Here is a 15,814-nt window from a genome sequence, read left to right as displayed (position 1 = left end):
CATCACTGGTAATTAGAGAAATGCAAATAAAAACCACACTGAGATACCATCTCATGCCAGTTAGAATGGTGATCATTAAAAAATCTGGAGACAACAGATGCTGGAATGGATGTAGAGAAATAGGAACACTTTTACACTGTTGGTGGGAATGTAAATTAGTTCGACCATTGTGGAAGACAGTGTGGCAATTCCTTAAGGACCTAAGAATAGAAATTCCATTTGACCCAGCAATCCCATTACTGGATACATATCCAAAGGATTATAAATCATTCTATTATAAGGACACATGCACACATATGTTCATTGCAGCATGTTTACAATAGCAAAGACCCAATGCCCATTGACAATACACTGGACAGGGAAAATGTGTCACATATACACCATGGAATACTATGCAGCCATAAAAAACGATGAGTTTGTGTCCTTTGTAGGGACATGGATGAACCTGGAAACCATCATTCTCAGCAAACTGACACAGGAAAAGAAAATCAAACACTGCATATTCTCACTCATAGGTGAGCGTTGAACAGTGAGAACACATGGACACAGGCAGGGGAGCATCACACATTGGGGTCTGTTGGGGGTGACTAGGGGAGGTACAGTCAGGGGTAGGGAGTTGGGGAGAGATAACATGGGTTATATAGCCAGATATAGGTGATGAGGATGGAGGCAACAAACCACATTGCTATGTATGTATGTACCTATGCAACAATCCTGCATGTTCCTCACATGTACCACAGAACCTAAAGTGTAATAAAATATATCTATATTTAAAAAATTTTTCATGCTAAACTAAAATGAACATTTATTCATGATTTCTTTATTATGTTGTTGACACATAAGTTCTAAAAAATCAAGTATGAATGCCACTAATAATAACATTTCTTTTAGTTAATATAAGTTTCCTCTCTAATATTTTTAACATTCCCAGGGAAGAATGAGAGCAATGATTATTTACTAATTACTATATATTGACTATTTCCATTTTCTGCAAACTAAATTCCTACATGAATCTTGAAATAAAATCACTAGCTGCTATTTTGCAGTTGTAGACAGATTTTGTGACCACAGTGCTAGGTACCAGTAACTTTTATACATAGAGGATCAAAATTAAATCCACCTTGTCTCACCTTCCAGTTTGCCTCAGGCATTGAGAAAATTAATAAGTCACTTATTATTTTCCAAATCCATCTACTGTACTGTTTATCTCATTTGGCCCCAAACCCAGGGGCAATAGCCCTACTATTAGAAAAGGAGTTAATCTTGATCTATGCTTGGTGTTTACTTGTTTGCTTTTATGTATTTATTAATATAAACCTCCCAACACTTCTATCAGGTACACATTTTTATCATCATATTATAGAAAAGAGACCAAGTCACAAGAAGTTTTAGTGCCTTCTCTCTTATTTTAAGGTCAGAATTCACAGAACTAAATTTGAACATTTGAAGTTGACTGAAATTCCATGATCTTAATAAAGTTGTTACAGATTCTTGGAAATACAAAAATTACTTGGTATGTCCCTACAACTTTTCTAATGGCTCAACTATCCATGAATATTTGATAACTATTAATAATTAAAACTCATTATTAGTTGAAATGCATAGTAATTATTAGTAAATGCTAATTAACTTCTATATAGTTTAAGTCAAGATATATCTTATTATTCGTTTTATAGATATTTCATTTAACAATAAATATACAGAGAATATTTTTGTTTGTTGAATACTGTGCTGGCCAAATAACGTAAGCTCTTGTGACTATACCAATGATAAACTTGGATGTTTCTATCTAATTAGGATAACATTGATCACACAGTGATTCTTTTGTAGTATACTACCAGTTACTATTATTTTTCAGTGTATGTTATGGCATAATTTAAGTGATTTCTTATTGTAATTTGAATATATAGGCCTATGATGTGTTAAATGTTATGTTCCTTCCTCCATTACCTTTTCCCCTTCCTTTACATGTTAACATAATTAGAAGTTGTTTTATAGCTCTGTTAGAACTGTTAAAATATTTAGAGCTTTACAATATTAATTAGAAATCATTACATATTCATTTAAAGATTCTCTAAGTGACATAAAGGGAAATAAAAAATGAAATACCTCCCACAAATCCACTGAAAGAAAATAAAACTGTTTATAAAATACTCATTAAATGAAATGAATCCCAATGGTCTTCTGGATTTGAAGACACCACACTTCCTAATGATGAACATTACTTTGTCTTTTTTAAAGTTAAAATTGTATAGTTTTTAAGTACAGAGTTTTAATTTAGTTTAAAATTTATCTTTCTAATTTGTCAATTTCAAGCACTAAATTTATGATGCATTGGAAACTTTACTCTCACATCAAAACTGTCTATGGATAAAACCTGCTATAAAGATTATTCATGTATAATGAGATGGTCATTTGGCTTTAATTCCAAATTCAAATACATTTTTTGTGCCTCTGTAATTTCTTTCTTAGTAATCATATTCAACTATCATGGTTACTATCATGCCCTAACATTCATCAATAACTACTTTCATTTCATATGAAGAATGGATAATCTTAATATGTATTCCTTCCTGTGCATTTGGGCTTGCCATTTGTGATATTTTTATTTCAAAACAAATACTAGAAAGAGCAAACAACTTGATTGCCAATTTGTTCCATAAATTTTTACATGTCTGTCAGCATTCCATCTTCACAAATCAGCTCTCCTAGATCAGAGGACATTGCTATAGTTGGAATGTTTGAGCTCTCATGAAATTCTTAACCATCACAATGGTGGTCTTAAACTGTAGGACTTTGGGAAGTGATTATTTATGAGGGAATTACTGCCTGTGTTTAAAAAAAAGGCCCTTGTCCCACACAAGATTGCAGCCAGAAGACACTGTCTATGTGTGAGAGGCCCTCGTCAAGCACCAAATCTGTCAGTACTTTAATCTTGGACATTGTAGCCCCCAGAACTCAGAGAGAAATAAATGTATGCTTATAAGCATTCTAGTTTATGGTATTTTATTATAGCAGCATGAACTAACAGAACCATACTTACAAAATGGCAAAAGGAGAAATAATTTACCCAAGTTCTACAATTACAAGTGGATATATACTGACTTAAATGTAGAAATAGTTGTATGATTGTATATCTAGAAGACCCCATTCTCTCAGCCCAAAATCTCCTGAAACTGATAAGCAACTTCAGCAAAGTATCAGGATACACAATCAATGTGCAAAAATCACATGCATTCCGATACACCAATAACAGACTTAAAGAGAGCCAAATCAAGGACGAACTGCCATTCACAATAGCCACAAAGAGAATAAAATACCTAGGAATACAACTAACGAGGAACGTAAAGGACCTCTTCAAGAAGAACTACAAGCTACTGCTCAACAAAATAAGAGAGGACACAAACAAATGGAGAAACATTCCATGTTCATGCTTAGGAAGAATCAATATCATGAAAATGGCCATACTGCCCAAGTAATTTACAGATTTAACACCATCCCAATCAAGCTACCAATGACCTTCTTCACAGAAGTGGAAAAAACCACCTTAAACTTCATATGAAACTAAAAGGGAGTCTGCATAGCCAAGTCAATTCTAAGCAAAAAGAACAAAGCAGGAGGCATCACACTCCCAGACTTCAAACTATATTACAAGGCTACAGTAATCAAAACAGAATGGTACTGGTACCAAAACAGAGATATAGACCAATGGAACAGAACAGAGGCCTCGGAGGAAACACAACATATCTACAACCATCTGATCTTTGACAAACCTGACAAAAACAAGCAATGGTGAAAAGATTCCCTGTTTAATAAATGGTGTTGGGAAAACTGGCTAGCCATGTGCAGAAAGCAGAAACTGGACCCCTTTCTAACACCTTACACTAAAATTAACTCCAGATGGATTAAAGACTTAAACATAACACCTAACACCATAAAAACCCTAGAAGAAAATCTAGGCAAAACCATTCAGGACATAGGCGTAGGCAAGGACTTCATGACAAAAACACCAAAAGCATTGGCAACAAAAGCCGAAATGGACAAATGGGACCTAATCAAACTCCACAGCTTCTGCACAGCAAAAGAAACAGTCATTAGAGTGAATCGACAACCAACAGAATGGGAAAAAATTTTTGCAGTTTACCCATCTGACAAAGGGCTGATATCCAGAATTTACAAAGAACTAAAACAGATTTACAAGAAAAAAAACAAGCACATTCAAAAGTGGGCAAAGGATATGAACAGACACTTTACAAAAGAGGACAGTTAGAATGGCAATGATTAAATAATCTGGAGACAACAGATGCTGGAGAGGATGTGGAGAAATAGGAACACTTTTACACTGTTGGTGGGAGTGTAAATTATTTCAACCATTGTGGAAGACAGTGTGGCAATTCCTCAAGGACCTAGAAATAGAAATTCCATTTCACCCAGCAATCCCATTACTGGGTATATATCCAAAGGATTATAAATCGTTCTACTATAAGGACACATGCACACCAATGTTCATTGCAGCACTCTTTACAATAGCAAGGACCTGGTGCCAACCCAAATGCCCATTGATGATAGACTGGACAGGGAAAATGTGGCACATATACACCATGGAATATTATGCATCCATCAAAAACGATGAGTTCGTGTCCTTTGTAGGGACATGGATGAACCTGGAAACCATCATTCTCAGCAAACTGACAGAAGAGCAGAAGATCAAACACCACATGTTCCCACTCACAGGTGGCTGTTGAACAATGAGAACACATGGACACAGGGAGGGGAGCACTACACACTGGGGCCTGTTGGGGGGAAATAGGGGAGGGACAGTGGGGGGTGGGGATTTGGGGAGAGAGAGCATGGGAAGAAATGCCAGATATAGGTGATGGGGAGGAAGGCAGCAAATCACACTGCCACATGTGTACCTATGCAACAATCTTGCATGTTCTTCACATGTACCCCAAAACCTAAAATTCAATAAAATAAATTAAAAAAAAAAGAAAATGTTAATACCATTTGGGGATGCACACTGAACAGATAAAATGATGTAATGACTGTGATTTGCTTTACAATACTCCTACAAAAGGGAGGTAAAGAAATAGAAGAACAAAATGTGGGACAATCTTAATGACGACAGAAATTGAGAAACAGGTATTTCAGTGTTCTTTGTACTATTTTCTCTACTTTTGAATAGGTAGAAAAACTGTAATTTAAAAATATATAAAAAAAGAAATGGCCAGGCCTGGTGGCTCATGCCTGTAGTCCCAGCACTGTGAAAGGCTGTGGTAGGTGGATCACTTTGGTCAGGAGTTCGAGGGCAGCCTGGCCAACATCATGAAATCCTATTTCTACCAAAAATACAATATATATATATATATATATATATATATATGTGTATACACACACACACACACACACACATATATATAGAGAGAGTGCTTTGGGTGTGGTGGCAGGTACCTGTAGTCCCAGCTACTCATGAGGCTCAGGCAAAAGAATCACTTGAACACAGGAGGCAGAGGCTGCAGTGAGCCACTGCACTCCAACCTGAACAATAGAGTGAGAATCTGCCTTAAAAAAAAGAAAAATGTATTTATTAATTGAAAGCCATATAGAAACAGAACTCTAAAAAGAAAGATTCAAGCAATTTACTTGGTACTATTTATATATAGATCTCCTTGCACCTCTGTATGTAACATTTAAATATTTTTCAACCTGGTGGTTGGGAGAGGCTGAAACCTGGGCATGGTGGCACATGACTATAGCCCTAACTACTTAGGAGACTGAGGCAGGAGGATAACTTGAGCCCAGCAGTTCTAGTTCAGTCCAGAAAACGTAAGAAGACCCTGTTTTTTAAAAAATAAAAGTTGAAGAGCTGTCAGGAAGCTGATTGATGAATTATTTTGGTGATATCAACAAACTATCAAAACACTACTATAAAATGCAAAATTATACCTACTGCCAGACCTTTCTCCTTACTTCTCCTCCACCTCCACACCTCAACTTGAATGTTAACTTGAAATTAATTAATTAATTAGTTTTTAGATTGGTTTTCCTCTAACATCTAAAGGCTTGTCTTAAATTCTTACTTAATGTTATTAGCACCAAATCTGAAGGGGTCTAGTGTAGGAGCTCTTTGAGATAAGAAACAGAAGTGTTTTTGAGAAGCCACAAAAAATGAAATAATTATCATAGCTTTAAAATGAAATATGCCCATAAACAAATAACAGTAAAAGATTAGAGTCTTTCAGTCACATTAGAGAGTAATATTAAACGCAATTATTCTGTTAATTCAACAAGAAAATATATAAACCTAATTCTAATGAATTTTCTATAAAATAAAAAAGAACCATTTGTTGGAGTTGAGAGTGAAAACTGGAAGTTTTAGAAAGAGGTGATGCCAACTGCGGAATATGCTCATCATGTATTATCTAGGCTGCCCAGTCACAGTCCCTGACTCATTATCCCCTTTATTCCACTTAATTCTTTCCCAGACATTAACACCTTCTTACATTGTGAATATCTCCTACTTACTATGTGTCTCCCCACCAGATTAAATTCTCCAGAATGCATGGGGCGGCGCACTGTCTTCTGCACTGCCCAGTTCCCAACACCTGACTCACAGGTGTTAAAAGACTGCAGGACTATGAGGTTGGAAGTAGTGAATATTTCCTCAATACTTGCAGTGGTTCACAACAATAAAAAATTTAAGATTGCCTCTCCTTTTTGGGAACCATAAGGAAAGCAGCAATATTGTCAGAGGTGTTTGAACCAGAGCAACTCCATCTTAAATCAGAGCTGGATAAAATGAGGCTGAGACCTACTGAGCTGCATTTCCAGATGGTTAAGGCATCCTAAGTCACAGAATGAGGAATAAAGTCAGCACAAGATACAGGTCATAACAACCTGGCTGATAAAATGTGTTTCAGTAAAGAAGCCAGCCAAAACCCACCAAAACCAAGATGGCGAAGAGAGTGGCCTTGGTCGTCCTCACTGCTACTACACTTCCACCAATGTCATGACATTTTACAATGCCATGGCAATGCCTAAAAAGGGGAAGATAAAAATAATCCATTCCTGGACAGACATGGTGGCTCATGCCTGTAATCACAGCACTCTGGGAGGCCAAGGCAGGTGGATCACCTAAAGTCAGGAATTTGAGATCAGCCTGGCCAACATGGTGGAGCCCCATCTCTACTAAAAATACAATTAAAAAAATAGTTGGGTGTGGCTGTGCAGGCCTGTGATACCAGCTACTCAGGAGGCTGAGGGAGGAGAATTGCTTGAACCCATGAGGTGGAGGTTGTGGCGAGCTGAGATTGTGCCACTGCACTCTAGCCTGGTTGATGGAGCAAGACTTTATCTCAAAAAAAAATAATAAAAATAAAGCCAATATATTCTCCTATGACTACATATGTGAGCAAAATAACTCAATAACCTCCTCCTTCTATCAGAAAGAAGTAAGCTTGCTTCATGGCAAGCACCAATGATGCTTTTAGGTTTAAATGATTCTATTTTTTCCATTAGAGACAGGGTCTTTCTCCATTGCCCAGGCTGGTGTGCAGTAGCCTAAATTTCCTGGGTGTAGGCAATCCTCCTACCTCAGCCTCCTGAGTAGCTGGGACTACAGGCACATGCCACCACACCTGGGTAATTGTTGAATTTTTTTTTTTTGCAGAGATAAGGTTTTACTCTGTTGTCCAGGCTGGTCTCAAACTCCTGGCCTAAAGCCATCCTCCTGCTTCAGCCTCTCAAAGCACTAAAATTCCAGGCATGAGCCACTGTGCCTGGTTAAGTTTAGCAGATTCTCCTTACCATCCTCAATTTCCAAAAATACAAGAGCGCAGAGGTGAGGCCTGTCATGCAGATCCTCCTTCTTAGGCATCATCTCCTCTTGAATACTAGTGACATCATGGTGGCATTGCTAATGATAAACAATGTTCACCACCTGACCTATTTCATTACATCACTTGGAAACATAATGACTTAAAGAGTGAGAAAAATTATTCACTGGCTGACTTATGATCAGATATAAGGGGACATAAAATATCACAAAAAATGCTGATAAGGAGAAGAAAAAACATTTTGACTGTTCAATATAGTAAGTTCTTAGATACTTAAAATAGTGTAAGTAGTTAAAAAATCAAGTACATGAATTCTGCAAATAACATAGAATAAGTGACCTAAATTTGTAGCTGCCAACTGAATTGCACCTAGAAGATGGTCTCTGAAGACTCAGTGAGTGCCATGTACCCCACTTCAAATCCATAGCGAGGGTAGGGCTCCTCACCCAGGATACTTGATTTCTGTGCACTAAAACTTAAAGGGTCTGTTTCAGGAGAAGATGAGGGCCACAGGGTCATGGCAACATGGATCCCCACTGCGGCCTTCCTTCTTGGGACAGTTTGTGGCACTTCTGGATGTTGTGCCTGTGGTCCCTTCTGCACTTCCAAGTGTCACAATGCATGCTACATAACCAAAAGCCACAGACATTTCTGCCAGCTTACAGGACACTTTGATGACATGGAATCACTCCACTAATATTTGTTGAGCACCTCCTTGAGAAGTAAACAAGACAGGCATGATCTGGCTGTCAGAGCCACTGTGCTGTAGTGGGAGGAAAAAGTCAGCCAGCAGCGCTCTGTGAAAAATGGAAGGAGGATGAGTCAGTAAGCCTCACAGCTGAGGTGAGACAGTGCTTAGTGAAGACCTCTCCATCATGGTGGTGTTTCAATTGTGATGCTAATAGAAAGGAGAAGCACAGAAAGTCCTTGATTAAGAGCATTCCACAAACACCAGCCCTCAGTGCAACAGTGCCAGAAGGCTGTGACCAGAGAGGAAGAAAGGCACATAAATGACCACAGTGGCTGGCACAGAGCAAGTGATCCACAGAGGCCATGCAGGAAAAGCAGAGAAATGGCAGTGGGCAGCTCAGCCATGCCCCTGCAGACCCGATCAGGGGCTGTGAGTTTTACTCCAAGTACAGTGGAAGCCACTACAAATGACAGCCGAGAGAATGACAGGCTCCACCTCCTACTTTCAATGACACTGACATGGCTGCTCTGTGGCATGGCTCCAACTGAGCACTGAAGGGCAATGAAGGAGGATGAGGTAGGATCAAGGCTTTGTGTTCAGGGCAGAGTCAGCAGGCCTTGCTAGGCTGGATATGGAAAGGAAGAAAGTCATACCTCAAGGTAACTCCTGGGCATCTGGCTTGGGCAGCTGGTAGACCCTGAGAGGAGCTCATGGAGAGGGAAATGGAGACTCCCTGGGACATATGAGGTCCAAGAGGGGGTCATACATATAGGAAAATACGAAGGTCTGGTATGAGGAGCATCTTCAGGGCCAAGAATGAGAGTCTCAAAGACACAGACAATATAATATTTGTAAAAGGTGGGCAGGGTGGGATTGTCTGTAAGGAAGACACAGTAAGAAAAGAGAAAGAGGGCTCGGGGTGAAGCTGCAAGCTGGCACTCTTCAGTGTAGAGAGGATGAGGGCAGGGGCCTCAAGAGACTTAAAATGAGACAGAGAGGAGCTAAAGAAGAGTTCACAAGATTTGAACGTTTTTATAAAAATAGTTTTAAGAAGAATATTGGGGGGCAGAGGATGCCAGTAACCTAGAATTCTACTGAGAATCAGAGTAAAACTGGGGCAGAGAGTGACTTTGTGTGGCAAAAGATGTTGTAAGAAATATTAAAACTAAGTATTTTGAAGTGTTGATGAAGTGTTTAGGGAGCAAGATAGAAAAGACAGCTTGGCCGAGGCTGCGTCTTCAGATGCTCAGCAGTTGCTGCTCTCAAAGTTATCTCCATTACCACAGAGCAGCACCCAGTTACAGGTAAAGCCCAAAGAGAAGAGATTCCCAACAGTGTCACTCCTGCACAAAGCCCTTGGCTGTACAGAAAAATTTACTCAGTAAAAAGCATATTGGGTTTCATTACCTGACACTCTCTCCTCTTATGTAGGATTAAAATTTTAATAATCTGTGCATATTAAAAACCATAGAATGCCCAGGCATGGTGGCACATGTCTGTAATCCCAGCAATATGGGAGGCTGAGGCAGGAGAACCACCTGAAGTCAGGAGTTTGAGACCAGCCTGACCAACACAGCAAAGCCCCGTCTCTACTGAAAATACAAAATTAGCTGGGCATCGTGGTCATGCCTGTAATCTCAGCTACTCAGGAGGCTGAGGCAGAAGAATCACTTGAAACTGTGAGGTGGAGGTTGCAGTGAACCAATATTCTGCTATTGCACCCCAACCTGGGTGACAGAACAAGACTCCATCTACATATAATTTTTTTAAAAAAGTAAGGTGCCAGGTGCAGGGGCTCATGCCTGTAATCCCAACACATTGGGAGGCTGAGGTGGGTGGGTCAACTCAGGTCAGGAGTTTGAGACCAGCCTCGTCAAAATGGTGAAACCCCATCTCTACTAAAAATACAAAAATTAGCCAGGCATGGTGGCAGGTGCCTATAATCCCAGCTACTTGAAAGGCTGAGTCAAGAGAATTGCTTGAACCTGGTAGTCAAAAGTTGCAGTGACCCAAGAGCATGCCACTGCACTCCAGCCTGAGCAACAACAGTGAAACTCCGTCACACACACACGAACCAGTAAGAGAAAACTGGAGTGGAGTGCTACTCATTATTTTTACTTTCCTAAAACAAAACATTATAAAAAGCATTACTGCCAGGTGTGGTGGCTCTCATCTGTAATCCCAGCACTTTTGGAGGCCAAAATGGGTGAATCACAAGATGAGGAGTTCAAAACAATCCTGGTCAACATGATGAAATCCATCTCTACTAAAAAAGTACAAAAATTAGCTGTACATGGTGGTGTGCACCTGTAATCCCATCTACTCGGGAGACTGAGACAAGAAAATTGCTTGAACCTAGGAGGCAGAAGTTGGAGTAAGCCAGATTGTGCCACTGCACTTAGCCTGAGTGACATAGCAAGACTCTCTCTCTATATATAAAAAAATTACCCTTTAAATATACTTTACTTAAAGGGGGAAAACTTATCATTTTTTTTGCAGAAAAGCTGATCCACTGAGATCTGGGCCAAGATGGCTGAATAGGAACAGCTTCAGTCCACAGTTCCCAGGCACAGTGACACAGAAGGTGAGTGATCTCACTTCCAACTGAGACAAATGAATTTTCAATTTCCTAATGAAAATCAGTGATAATTGTGGACAATCCAAGATGGCCAAATAGGAACAGCTCTGTATTGCAGTTTTCAGTGACAATGCAGAGGTTGAGTGATCACCACATTTTCAAACAAATTTTTACTGCCCACAGACCAGGAGATGCCCTGGTAGAAAAGCACCATGAGTCTCCATGGGGCTGTTTCAGCTAGTGAGGCAGGTCACCATACAAAAACTCACACAAATCCAGGCACTGTTTCAACTGGCGACTGAAATGCCTGGGAGACAGTCACTCATTCAACTGAAAAAAAGGGGGTTGAAACAGGGAGCCAGGTTACCTGGCTTGGCTCATCCCACCCCCACAAAGACCAGCAATCTGAAATGCTCTGGATTGAGAGTTTCACAGCAAGCATAGCTGGATCCAGGATGGTCGAGCTCTGTGGGGGGAGGAGTGTCCTCCATTGCTGAAGCAGTCCATCACTACAGAGGCAGTCCACCATTACGGAGACAGTCCATCATTACCGAGACAGTTTGCCATTACGGAGGCAGTCTGCAATTACTGAGGCAGACTGTCATTACCAAGGCAGTTCTAACTATATCCCTATAAAAAAAACCGCCAGGAAGTTCACACAGCAGCTGGGCAGAGACCACGGCAGCTCAGCAATGCCTCTGCTGGTAGGCTGTGACTAGGCTACCTCCTCGCTGGGCAGCGCATCTTTGAAAAAAGGAAGCAGAATGACAGGAAGTTATAAATAAAGACCCACCTTCCCAGGACAGAGCACCTGGGAAAAAAAAGCAGTTATGAATTCGGCTGCAGCAGACTTAACTATACCTGCCCAGCAGCTCTGAACAGAACAACAGAGCTCATAGCTTAGCACTTCAGCTCCTATAAGGGACAGACTGTCTCCTCAAGCAGCTCCCTGTCCCCCATACAATCAAAGAGAAATCTCATAAAGAAGGGCTAAGGCTGACATCTAGAGGGCACTCTTCCTTCTGGGACAAAGATAACAGAAGAAGAAACTGGCAGCAAACCTTACTGTTCTGCAGCCACTGCAGGCGATCCCCAAACAAGCAGGGTCTGGAGTGGACCTCCAGCATTCCTACAGCAGGGGGGCCTAATTGTTAGAAGGAAAACTAAGAAAGAGAAAGAAATAACTTCATCATAACAAAAAAGACATCCACTCAGAGACCCCATCTGAAAGTAACCAACCATAAAGACCACAGGTAGATAAATCCACAAAGATGGGAAGAAACTATGCAAAAAGGATGAAAATACCCAAAACCAGAATGCATCTCCTCCTCCAAGAGATCACAACTCCTCACCAGCAAGGGAATAAGGCTAGATGGAGAATGAATCTGATGAATTGACAGAAACAGGCTTCAGAAGGTGGATAATAACAAACTTCCCTGAGCTAAAAGAACATGTTCTAACCCAATGCAAATAAACTAAGAACCTTGAAAAAAGGTTTGATGAAATGCTAACAAAAATAAACAGCTTAGAGAGGAATAAAAATGAATTGATGGAGTTGAAAAACACAACATGAGTACTTCAAGAAGCATATACAAGTTTCAATAGCTGAATTGACCAGGCAGAAGAAAGGGTATCAGAGGTTGAAGATCAACTCAATGAAATAAAATGAGAAGGCAAGATTAGAGAAAAAAGAGTAAAAAGCAATGAACAAAGCCTCCATGAAATGCGGGATTAGGTGAAAGACCTAATCTACATTTGATAGGTGTACCTGAATGTGATGGAGAGAATGAATACAAGCTGGAAAACACTCTTCAGGATATTATCCAGGAGAACTCCCCCAACTAGAAAGGCAGGCCAACATTCAAGTCCAGGAAATACAGAGAACACCACAAAGATATTCCTTAAAGAGCAACCCCAAGGCACATAACTGTGAGATTCACCAGGGTTGAAATTAAGGAAAAAATGCTAAGGGCAGCCAGAGAGAAAGGTCAGGTCACCCACAAAGAGAAGCCCATCAGACTCACAGTGGATCTCTCAGCAGAAACCCTACAAGCCAGAAGACAGTGGGGGTCAATATTCAACATCCTTAAAGAAAAGAACTTTCAACCTAGGATTTCATATCCAGTCAAACTAAGTTTCATAAGTGAAGGAGAAATAAGATCCTTTATGAACAAGCAATTACTCAGAGATTTCATCACCACCAGGCCTGCTTTACAAGAGAATCCTGAAAGAAGCAAACATACAAAGGAACTCCAAAAACATACCAAATGGTAAAGAGCAGTGACACAATGAAGAAACTGCATCAACTAATGGGCAAAACAACCAGCTAGCATAAAAATGGCAGGATCAAATTCACACTTAACAACCCTAAATGTAATATTAACCCTAAATGTAAATGGGCTAAATGCCCCAATCAAAAGACACAGACTGGCAAATTGGATAAAAAGCCAAAACCCATCTGTGTCCTGTATCCAGGAAACTCATCTCACATGAAAGGATACACATAGTCTCAAAATAAATGGATGGAGGAATATTTACCAGGCAAATGGAGAGCAAAAAAAAAAAGCAGGAGTTGCAATTCTAGTCTCTGATAAAATAGACGTTAAACCAACACAAATCAAAAGAGACAAAGCAGGACATTACATAATGGCAAAGGGATCAATACAACAAGAAAAACTAATGATCCTAAATATATATGCACCCAATACAGGAGCACCCAGACACATAAAGCAAGTTCTTAAAGGCTTACATAGAGAGTTAGACTCCCACACAATAATAGTGGGAGACTTTAACACTCCACTGTCAATATTAGACAGATCAACCAGACAGAAAATTAACAAGTATATCCAGGACTTGAATTCAGATCTGGACCAAGCAGCCTAATAGACATTTATGGAACTCTCCACCCCAAATCCACAGAATATACATTCTTCTCAGCACCACATCATACCTACTCTAAAATTGACCACATAATTGGAAGTAAATCACTCCTCAGCAAATGCAAAAGAATGGAAATCATAACAAACAGTCTTTCAGACCACAGTACAATCAAGTTAGAACTCAGAATTCAGGCACTAACTCAAAATCACACATCTTCATAGAAACTGAACAACTTGCCCTTGAATGTTGACTGGATAAACAATGAAATGAAGGCAGAAATAAAGATGTTCTTTGAAATCAATGAGAACGAAGACACAATATACTCAAATCTCTGGGACCCATTTAAAGCAGTGTCTACAGGAAAATATATAGCAATAAATGCCCACATGATAAGCAAGGAAAGGTCTAAAATCGACACCCTATTGAAATTGAAAGAGCTAGAGGAGCAAGATCAAAAAAACTCAAAAGCTAGCAGAAGACAAAAAATAGCTAAGACCAGAGCAGAACCGAAGGAGACAGAGAAACAAAAAGTCCCTTAAAAAATCAATAAATCCAGGACCTGGTTTTTTGAAAACATCTACAAAATAGACCACTAGCCAGATTAATAAAAAAGAAAGGAGAGAATAATCAAATAGATGCAATAAAAATGATAAAGGGAATATCACCATTGATTCCACAGAAATTTAAACCACCATCAGAGGCTATTACAAACAATTCTATGCATATAAATTGTAAATCTGGAAGAAATGGATACATTCTAGCACACTTGTGTGCTCCCAATTCTAAACCAGGAAGAATTTGAAATGCTGAATAGACCAATAACAAGGGCTGAAGTTGAGGCAGCAATTAATAGCCTACCCACCAATAAAAGCCCAGGTCCAGATGGGTTCACAGCCAAATTCTACCAGACATACAAAGAGGAGCTGGTACCACTCCTTCTGAAACTATTCCAAACAATCCAAAAAGAGGGAGTCCTTCCCAAATCATTTCATGAGACCAACATCATCCTGATACCAAAACCAGGCAGAGACTCAACAAGAAAAGAAAACTTCAGGCCAATATCCGCGATGAATACAGATGGCAAATCGATTGCAACAGCACATCAAAAAGATTATCCATCACGATCAAGTAGGCTTCATTCCGGGGATGTAAGGCTGGTTCAACATACGCAAGGCTATAAATGTAATTCACCACATAAACAGAAACAAAAACAAAAACCACATGATTATCTCAAGAGATGCAGAGAACGCCTTTGACAAAATTCAACAGCCCCTTATGCTAAAAATTCTCAATAAACTAGGTACTGATGGAACATGTCTCAAAATAATAAAAGCTATTTACAACATACCCACAGCAGATATCATACTGAATGGGCAAAAACTGGAAGCATTCCCTTTGAAATCTGGCACTAGACAAGGATGCCCTCCCTCACCACTCCTATTCAATGTAGTATTGGAAGTTCTAGCCAGAGCAATCAGGCAAGAAAAAGAAATAAAGGGTATTCAACTAGGAAAGGAGGAAGTCAAATTTTCTCTATTTGCAAACGACATGATTACATATTTAGAAGATCCTATCGTCTCAGCCCAAAATCTCCTGAAACTGATAAGCAACTTCAGCAAAGTCTCAGGATACAAAATCAATGTGCAAAAATCACAAACATTCCTATACATTAATAACAGATGTAAAGAGAGCCAAATCAAGAATGAACTGCCATTCACAATTGCTACAAAGAGAATAAAATACCTAGGAATACAACAAACAAAGAATGCAAAGGACCTCTTCACGGAGAACTACAAACCACTGCTCAACGAAATAAGAGAGGACACAAAC

At 39.6% G+C, this 15,814-nt stretch overlaps 1 pseudogene; it reads right to left on the bottom strand.

The window, feature by feature from the left end:
* Positions 1–8,354, bottom strand: part of LOC116543711 — a 50,134-nt pseudogene extending 41,780 nt beyond the window's left edge.
* Positions 8,355–15,814: the final 7,460 nt, after the last annotated feature.

Source organism: Sapajus apella, unplaced genomic scaffold, assembly GCF_009761245.1.
Source record: "Sapajus apella isolate SASKATOON/1434 unplaced genomic scaffold, GSC_monkey_1.0 scaffold193, whole genome shotgun sequence".
Taxonomy (NCBI): domain Eukaryota; kingdom Metazoa; phylum Chordata; class Mammalia; order Primates; family Cebidae; genus Sapajus; species Sapajus apella.
This window is presented reverse-complemented; position numbering and strand designations above follow the sequence as displayed.